Source organism: Leptidea sinapis, chromosome Z (genome assembly GCF_905404315.1).
Source record: "Leptidea sinapis chromosome Z, ilLepSina1.1, whole genome shotgun sequence".
Lineage (NCBI taxonomy): Eukaryota > Metazoa > Arthropoda > Insecta > Lepidoptera > Pieridae > Leptidea > Leptidea sinapis.
Window position 1 is genome coordinate 29,947,387 of NC_066312.1, and position 10,525 is coordinate 29,957,911.

Sequence of the window (10,525 nt, forward strand, 5' to 3'; positions counted from 1 at the left end):
TTGGGAAAAAGAAATATAATCTTGGTAGACGTGATGAAGCTGCATTAGTAAAGGGGTTTTGACATGGGGAGAAGAAGTGATAAGATTCTCTCTATCTAAAACTTAGCCTACTTAAAATAATACAATTTTGGGTGGCCTGCGCAAGACTAGAAAAGAACCATGCATCATTATCCTCCATATAATCTGCTATATATATTTAGTAAGCCTTCGTTTTCAAAGAAGCTTTTTTTTTTATGATAATAAGGGACGAGACGAGCAAGACGTTCAGCTGATGGTAATTGATACGCCATGCCCATTACAATGCAGTGCCGCTCAGGATTATGAAAAAACCCAAAAATTCTGAGCAGCACTACAATTGCGCTCGTCACCTTGAGACATAAGATGTTAAGTCTCATTTGCCCAGTAATTTCACTAGCCACGGCGCCCTTCAGACCGAAACACAGTAATGCTTACACATTATTGCTTCACGGCAGGAATAGGCGCCGTTATGGTACCCATAATCTAGCCGGCGTCCTGTGCAAAGGAGCCTCCCACTGGTGCAAAGGAGCCTCCCACTGGTTTAATATATTTCTTTAATTTATTTTTTAATATATTTCTTTGATTTGAGCCCGATAGAGGAGCTCGTCACTCTAGCTTACCTATTAAATGGCACGTAGGTAGAGTTTGTTCTTTCATCTTGAATTGAATGAATTCAAATAGCAATTTGTATTGAATTCGGTAATATTGTTCTAACATACACTATATTCATTTATTATTACTAGTGGACACGACAGACGCTGTCCTGTACACACGACTTAAATTTGATAAATCAGTCCAGCCGATAGAAGGAGTTCACTAACATACACACGAGCAGGAGAATTATATTATATGGACGGAATTGAGAATCTAAACGAAACTCAAATTCACTGGAACACACAAAAAATCATCAAAATCGGTCCATCCGTTTCGATTTTGATGAACGGTCGATGTTCAGGTAAAATTCGTGCAAAAAAGCAGATATTTGGAGGTTTATACTGAATTTGTTTCTTGAAATTTGTGTTTTCTGCTTCGATAGAAACCTAGATACAAGGCACTATATGAACAAATGAATGATATACAAGGTACCTTCTCATAAATTTTAAAAGTAAAAAAAAACATTGCGGTAGAAACATCGCGCAAGTAACGGCGATTCTATATGATAAACATTTATTTCACAAATTTGTGAGTATTACTCAATAGCACGATATTTCTGGAATTTCTGCACACTATTTTTCGTTCAAAGTTATCTCTTTTGTCTGGTCTTGTCGTCAACAGGAGTTATTCGTTGGTTGGAGCAACATGCTTTTTGACCATGTTCGCATTGACAATAGACGCAGCGAGAAGGGCTCTCAATTTATTTTTCATTCGTTCTTAAATGGAATGTAACATAAAGTTTCAGTGATGTTTAAATAAGAAATCTGAGGTGGAACTAACGCAGCATTAATAGCTCGGAATATCAATGCTATGTTTGGAGAGACTACGACTAATGAACGCACCCTGACTTTTAGATTTAATTGCTTCCGTAGAGGAAAACTTTGACATGAAGAATTAATACACAAGTTAAATTTGTAACCAAAAAAAATGAACGATGCGGGACTCGAACCGGCGCCATCGGGTTCCGTTCGAACGCTTTTACCAACTGAGAAAAACGTTCTAGTGAATGGATCGTATATCTTGGTATGTCTAGTTCAACTTTCACGTTGTGGCTTCATCTACAGGATCTATTTTACAGTTGATAACCTGCTCAACCCTAACAATTCCATATTAGGAGATTGACTTGAGATGTCGCTCTTTCAAATCATCTAAAAAATTTGTCATTTGGAACCCGAGAGGAGCTGTTTCGAGTCCCGCATCGTTCATAAATTTTGGTTACAAATTAAATTTGTATATTTAATCCCCGAAGTGAAGGATATCACTTTAAAAATAACAACTTGTTTAGTTTTGAAAAACAAACTTCGAGGAAGACTGACACGACGAAAGATACATCATGAAAAGTAAAAAAGTGTTTGAATGTATGGAAGTTTTTAATATCAACATTTTGGAAACGTCTGCTTTGATTTTTAAGTAGTTGTTGATGTCATTTTCCTGCTTAGGTAACGTACTTTCGACATCACTTAATTTTTTCTTGATATCAGTAATAGATACGGAATAATAAAATGATTACATCCTGTATATTATGGGGGTCTGTACCTATTGTGGTTGCTGAGCAATAAAATTTCCAGCAATAATAGATATTTGTAGCGACTTCAGGCTCTTCTGAATGGCTGATACAAAACAGACAGACTTTTGTATAAATCTGTTATTTTCACATTCAAAACCACTTACATTATTTTGCTGTGTCTCACAAATGATCCCTTCAAAATAATTTATATTTATTAAAAGGATCAAGTTAAACGAATCCGCCATTTTCAAATAGGATTATGAATGTTGTTCATGTCAAAGAGAGCACTTAAGGCGAATTACGAACGTCCAACGTGGTCGGAGTAAATAATATGATAAGTGCTTATATGTGGAAACTTTTAGATAGCCATTAATAGCCATGATAGCCAACATTGTAAATATTTCATAAGTCACCATTTGTAAGCTAGCTATAGGTTTTTTATTATTGAATTAGGTCGTAGGATTCTTCATAAATCAGTTATAATCTAAATGAAATGAGTTATCTTAATTCTATCATTGTAATTGACTGTTAGTTCTTAAGATTTTAATTAAGATTAACTTATATTAATGAAGATAAATCACAACATTTAGATAGTTGTATTAAGTTGTCTATTTATACCGTGAAGCAGTAATGTGTAAACATTACTGCTCAAAGAATTACTAATTACTAGCTGACCCGGCAAACGTTGTTTTGCCATATAAAGTATAATTCACGCGATAGTTTTATAAGTAATAAAATATTGCCTAGATTATAGCCTGTACATCATTTTGTTCTATTGTCAATAGTTTTTGCAGCGCACGCAAAAATAGGTTTTCGATTTTACACCTTGTGTTACAAAATAGCAATTTTATTACGGATCCCTAATTTTGAAAAAAAAAACATAGCCTATAGCCTTCCTCGATAAATGGACTACCCAACACTGAAAGAATCATTCAAATCGGACCAGTAGTACCAGAGATTAGCGCGTTCACACAAACAAACAAACAAACACTGCAGCTTTATAATATTAGTATAGATTATTTTTACTGCGTTTCGGTCGGAACGGCGCCATAGCTAGTGAAATTACTGGGCAAATGAGACTTAACATCTTATGTCTCAAGGTGACGAGCGCAGTTGTAGTGCCGCTCAGAACATTTGGGGTTTTTCAAGAATCCTGAGCGGCACTGCATTGTAATGGGCAGGGCGTATCATTTACCATCAGCTGGACGTCCTGCTCGTCTCGTCCCTTGCTTTCATACAAAAAAAGTAAACATTCTTACTCCTCCCTCACAGTACATTTATATGAATATAATGGATGCAGGTGTTGAACTCATCAGGAATATTTTTGAGGCCTGGGAGGAATCACAGAATGCACTTGGTATCTTCTGTGATTTATCTAAGGCTTTTGATTGTGTTCAACATCCAACGCTGGTCAGGAAGCTATGCCACTATGGTATAAGAGGATCTGCACTCGATCTTCTGATCTCATATATAAATAATAGGATTCAGAGGGTCGAGGTGAATGGCAGGAAATCTCCTGGGACTCCTCTCGGTATGGGGGTACACAAGGGTCTATTCTTGGACCCTTCCTCTTCCTAATTTATATAAATGATCTACCTAACCTTGTAGAAAAAAAACACAAGGTGGTATTGTTTGGAGATGACACTTCACTTATATTCAAAGTGAAACGAAGCCAAGTTTTGTATGACGAAGTAAACAATGCTCTATCTGACATCGTGTACTGGTTTAGCACCAATAACTTATTGTTAAATAATCATAAAACCAAATATATTAAATTGACCGCGCCAAATGTCAAAAATGTAGATGCGAATATTTTATTAAATGGAGAGGTGGTAAAACCAGTGGAATCTGCTATATTTCTTGGCATTACTCTTGATTCCAAATTGCAGTGGGGCCCCCATATTGAAGGATTGGCGAATAGGCTTAGTTCTGCAGCATATGCGGTTAAGAAAATTAATAATTCCTATGGTATATTATTATGGGGCAGTGCGGCCGATATTAATACTATATTTGTGCTGCAGAAGAGGGCTATTCGCGCGATTTATAACCTAGGTCCTAAAGAATCATTAAGAGAAAAATTTAAAGAAATAAACATTTTGACTGTTGCTTCTCAATACATTTTTGATAATGTTTTGTATGTTCATAAGCACATTGAGAAACTTTCTAGAAACTGTGACATTCATAATGTTAACACGAGGAACAAACATAAACTTGTTGTGCCTACTACTCGGTTGGGTCGAGTTAGTAAGTCTTTTGTTGGGCGATGTATATGCTTCTACAATATGATCCCAGAAAATGTACAAAACAAATGTGTTACGAAATTTAAAAGAATTGTTAAAACACGTTTGTGTGGGAAAGGTTATTATAGCATAAACAATTTTCTTAATGACACCACGGACTGGGACTAAAGCGAACACCCTCAGGCTCTTTAATTATAAATGTTTATTGTACGATATTACATTGTAATGCATATTTTATATTAAAAAAAAAAGCCCGCTGAGTTTCCTGCGCCCATTCTTCTCAGGTCTGAGGCAGTCTCTTTTGAATGGGTGGTAGATTTTGACGTTCAATAAGTGATTTTAAATCCTATTTTGAATAAAAACATTTGAATTTGAATGTTGAATTTGAATCACAATGTAAAAATTTTGATTTGAATTCATTCAATTCAAGAAAAAGTCTAACTGACGACGTACCTGTCGTACAATTGGCGACGAAGTATAATCCGGCTAAGTTTGAAAGGGAACAGTTGCTTAAAACGTAGTGGATTTCGGCAATCTCTTTTTTTACAAGATTGTCCGTCATCTGTCAATCTATCAATGACTGCACGTTTCATACAATCGAGACCAGAGTACCAAATTGAAGAAATATGTTAAAGCTTTTCTTTGCATTATCATAGATACTGCAGCTCCTGCCGTTAAAAAGATCAGACAGTTGACTGGCGTGAATTCAGCTCGTTGGTCTATTTTGCGTACTTCCATAACATTATGTCATACGGTGTCTAATAATTGTACTCGTATAAGTCATTATTGCATGATGATCCATTAAAATGCCGTAATCAAATCCGTAAGAATATGACATCGGTTGGCAAAGTCATTACATATTATAAAATTTAAAATACATGCATTTTTAAATTTAGAATGTTCTGTCATATGAAAAAAAGTTTCTCTCTGAAGTCTCACAAGAGAGGGTGTTATTGTATTCCATTTATTATACCACACTATGGTTATCTGAGTTGGAGCAATTTTAAGTCGTACCTTCCTATACGGGTTAATATCGTAATCCTTGCTATAAGGATTTTATAGATGAGTCACCGGCGATTGTGAAACTGGATTGGTAGTGGGCAGGGCTATCTATCTACCCATCGAGCTATATCTCGATGGGTAGATAACCGTTGTGGCAGTAAAGTCCTCGAATAGAAGCCACGTATTCGAAGACGAAGTGTTGGTAGGCTAGACAAGATGGATCAATAATCTCGTCAAAATCGCCGGAATAGGTTGTATAAGGGCAGCGCAGGGCCGATCGCCGTGGAGATCTTTGGGGAGGCCTTTATCCAGCAGTGGACGTCTTACGGCTGATGATAATTACCTAGAAAATTCCAAATCGAGAATACACAAATTTATTTTGTACTAATTTATGAACGATGCGGGTCTCTAACTCGCGCCTCTTTGGTGCCATACGAGTGCTCTTACATGACATACCAAGATTTACAATCGATTCGTCACTAGGACGGTAGTGTCAGGTGGTAAGGGCAGTATTTAATCCCAGAAGTGAGGTATATCACTTAAAAATAACAAACTGCTTAAGATGAGAATACAATTTAAAGATTTATAAATCAACGTTATTGCTAATATTCGTGCGCGAATGGCGAATATTGAAAAACTGCGCTGTGCTGTATTGAGAGTCGTAAATTGAATCCATGTTTGCGAACATAAAACGGTAACTGCTGATCGGTTTGTTGGCTGACGGCCAAAAAGCTGCGCCGAGTACATTGATACTTACGGAAGCATCTGCTACAGGTGTTTTATTTATTAATACTCTAGATTCCGCCCGTGACTTTGTCTTGGTGGACTGCAGATTTAGGTCTTTTGACGAAAAGAAAAGAAAACAGGTGTGCTTGAAACTACACGACACTTGAAAACATTAAGGGGAGATTATTAATATGAACCAAAACTTTTTTTGTAGTAACTTACAAGAAAAATATAAAAAAAAATTTAATTGCAGTTGTAGTACAACTTCGTTTACGTTTTTAACCTAAAATAAATATCCATAATTTAATTATATTTATTATTATTCATATATTTTACAAACAATGATATATTGATATTATTCATTCAAATACTAAGCGTAACTCTCTCTCTCTTTTTAACTTCACTAACTTATATCTCTCTTTCAACTTTCGTTCGCCTCGCCCGGTCACACTTTTCGTAACCATCTCGTTGCGCATTCACCAGCTTACTGCCCAATAAAAGCGTGCGAAAAGAAGTTGTACTTCGAAACTAATTTGGTTAATTCGACGGCGCTCCCTTAGTCCACTCGAGCCGACTTTACCCGAACTATGATATAGCTGCACCTCGTGACGTCATCTGCGTGGACACTATAAGCAAAACGTCTATGTCTGTGTCTTACGCAATTTCTAACATATAGCCTATATGTTGTCCCTACCTCTTGCTGAATATTCATGAAAAATTAAATTAAATCTATTCGGTAGTTTTTTTTGTTTTGTCTCGACACACATACAGATAAACAATTCTATAACCACTTTTTTGGCTTCGATATTGTTGTTAGAATACGCAGCAAGTATTTTTTAATCGGAGATACTTTAAGCTATATTTATCATATTATTAATGTTCGCACCATACATACGTTCACAAGATTCTGTTGTTACGTGAATTGTATTACAAGAAATATGAAAAAGTGAATAAACGTCGTATCTGGTATAGATTAATAGTACATTAGCAGCGGTCAGCAAAACAGGCACTTATTTTTCCCGCGCTAAAGTGTTCATTTGTTTTGATAAAACAGCTTTCTATTTGCAAGCCAGTTCGAAATTTAAATAAAACCTTTGATAAGTTGCCTCCTTGGTTGCCTTGGTTCCATGAATAAAAGAACGTTCCATTTTTAAATTACACGACAGATATGAGTTTACTTGGCGGCTAAACCATGACAGATTTTCATACAACTTTTGCCGGTCGCTGCTCGCATAATTTTGGCCAGTACAGCAATATCGCTTTATCTCGACGAAGGTTTATTATCTATTCTGGAGAAAAAATAAAAGTGTGTACTTATGTCGTCGAACCTGAGAGTTGAACCAGACGTATCAAGATTTATGAGCGTTACGTCACTCGGACAGTTCGATCAGTGGAAGAGCGCTCGCACGAAACGCAAGCGGTCGCGGGTTCGTTTACTGCATCGTTCATAAATTTAATCTGTTTAATTCTCGTTGTGGTTCAGTAGACATATGAGTTACAAGAGGCTTGGTAGCTGAAGTATGATACAAATGGTCTAGTTGACCAGCTAACGTCAGGGTGTTGAATTCACTCTGATAATTTTACCCTTACGCGCCAAAAGACCAATAACTTCAGTCTTCAATTATAATAATCTTACATATCTAACACAGATATAATAAAGATCTCTCTCGAGTCTCGGTGTCCATGGTCAAAGCTTGTGAAACCAACAACTTAAACAGATGTAAACTAAACAAGCGAATGATTGTTAATATTCCAATTGTCCATATCTCATTCTGAAGGTGAGCTTTGCATGACTCATACGCATTCAAACACAACTGTATTTAATATAAAATCATTAGCTATTATTTGTTCCAATGGATACTGGACTCAAAACTCTTCAATAATTTACGATTTGTTTGCTAATAGCCCTTTTAATGGATCTTTTGGCATAATGTGTTCAATGATAATGTTTTATGTTAGTGTTTTGAACTATATATGTAGCGAATGAACGCTTTGAGGCCAATCTCGCCTCGACTGCGTGTCGGCAGTTAGTATATACGATGAATCACTAAACAAAACATTTATACACACAAAAACGTAATATGTAGAATACTGTTCATTTGTTTTAGAACCAAGTTGGATGATTCAAAGCTTGTAACTATTTTATTAACAAAAAGAAGGGAGATTTGCTTGAAAGAAGAATAGTAGGTGTACATCTTTAACTCTTTGGAAAACAATATACGTAAAGCTATATGAAAAGATAAATATTTGCAATCAAAAATTGTTGTTCCTTTTTTGTGAAGCAATAGTTTGCAATTTTAACAGCAAACGTCACATATGTGTCGGTCTTAGTCAATCGTACATTTCTGTGCCGTTTGGTGTCGAGATACTTGGCCAGTGGGGCACAGAGGCTCGGAGAATGTACTAAGTATCTACGCGCCTCAATAGGGAAATCCAAGCGCTGCACTGGCAGCAATTACGTTCCACAGCTCAGCCTAACTATCCAACGCAGAAATGCTGCCAGTATTCTTGGTACAATTCCCCGTAACGATAGTTTTAATTTCATGTAATCATAGTATTGTAAATATAATAAGCATTGTTTTGTTTGAATAGATATATTGTTCATGTTTTAACTTTAGGAATATAGAACATAATATATATATATTTTTTAATTAACATAATGTTAATAAAAAACATACGTTTTAGTCATTTTTAACGACTTGGCCAATATTAAATGGGGAAACAGGTTAAAATAAAACAAATAAAAATTCTATCTGTTTTAGAAAAGATGGAGTGGTCTTCGAATATAGTAGAGATATCGCTCAAACGTTTGATATTTTTTTTCTAACACTCTTGTTTAGATTGCAACTACTTTAAATTATTCTTCTGAACAAGCTGAAACCATACTTAAAAGTACCTGATGCATATGTGTCTGATTGCACAGTTTCATTTAAATTTAGGCACGTCACTACTGGTGAGATAATAAAAGTATTTAACTCATTAAATGTAAAACAAACGAGTGACTTATGGGACATATCTTTACCACTTTTTAAGTCAGGGGATAAGGAAAATACTAACAATTATAGGCCAGTTTCTGTTCTACCTACATAAGTAAAATTTTTGAGAAAGTAATATTAAATCCATTGTTAAATAATTTCTCTGAAATAACATCTTACATTCTAAACAATTTGGTTTAACGAAAGTTCGATCAGCATCTGATGCTGGTATGACGTTGATTCGACACATATCTCTGTATGTATATTGTGTGATCTTTCGAAAGCATTTGGTTCCGTAGACCAATCTACTCTTAACCGTAAGCTCAAATATTATGGACTAAAAAGCAAATCACTTGATCTTATTACTTCATACTTAACTAATATAATAATAGAACCCAGAAAGTAGTTATTAATATTGAACATTTATCAGAAGCTGTAATGTGGATGGGCGTGTGTCAGGATTCAATCCTAGGACCTTTCTTATTCCTCATCTACACTTGTAGCCTCAAAAGAATGTGAGATCGTTCTTCTTACGGACGATACTTCATTCGTTTATAATATTGACAGACAATCACATAATTTAATAAAATAAACCTGTCCTTAGAAAACATATCTAAATTGTTCAGGGTGAATAATTTGTTACTTAACTCGAGTAAAACAAAATGTATTGAATTCACCCTACCAAATCTAAAAAAATTGGGAACCTTTACTACTTGTAGACTCAACCTCGTTTCTCGGAATAGTATTTTTTCGTTTTTTATTATATATATATCTGGCAATCTGTATTCCAATAATGATCCAACATGCTGACAGAATGGGACGGTATTTTGGTGTTGTATCTAGAGAGGCTTCTCGAATTAGAAGTCTCTAAATCCTTGTCCACGAATCTTGCTGCTAGTCCCTGGATACTGTAGCGCTTCAGCCTAGTTAAGGCTCCCAGGACCCTGAAGTTGAGTAGTAAGTTCGTTTCTGTGAAAGAATAGTCTTAGTTAAGAAGTTCAATGGGGTGCTCATAGTGAGGCAATCTTAAATAAGCTCAGTGCTGCTACTTTTGCCATTCGACGGATTAAAAATCCCACTAAAAGTTTTGTATATAACCATTGTAAAATACTCTATTGATTGAAAAGAGTGACCGTTGAGTTGCTCATATGTCCTTCTCACGAAATCTACTCCTTCCGAACATATTATGGTATATTAAGTCATTTAAAAGAAATATTTAGAGTGACTATTCAGAAGCGCATAATTTAAGCCTAATTGAATAAACTTTATTTGACTTTGACCTTAAAAGTCTTTTATTCAAATACTTGCGTTTGTAAAAAAAAGAAACATTTATCACTCAGTATGCCAAAAATATGACAACATTGTATAAAAGTTATTACAGATTCTTCAATCCGGCTGCGCCC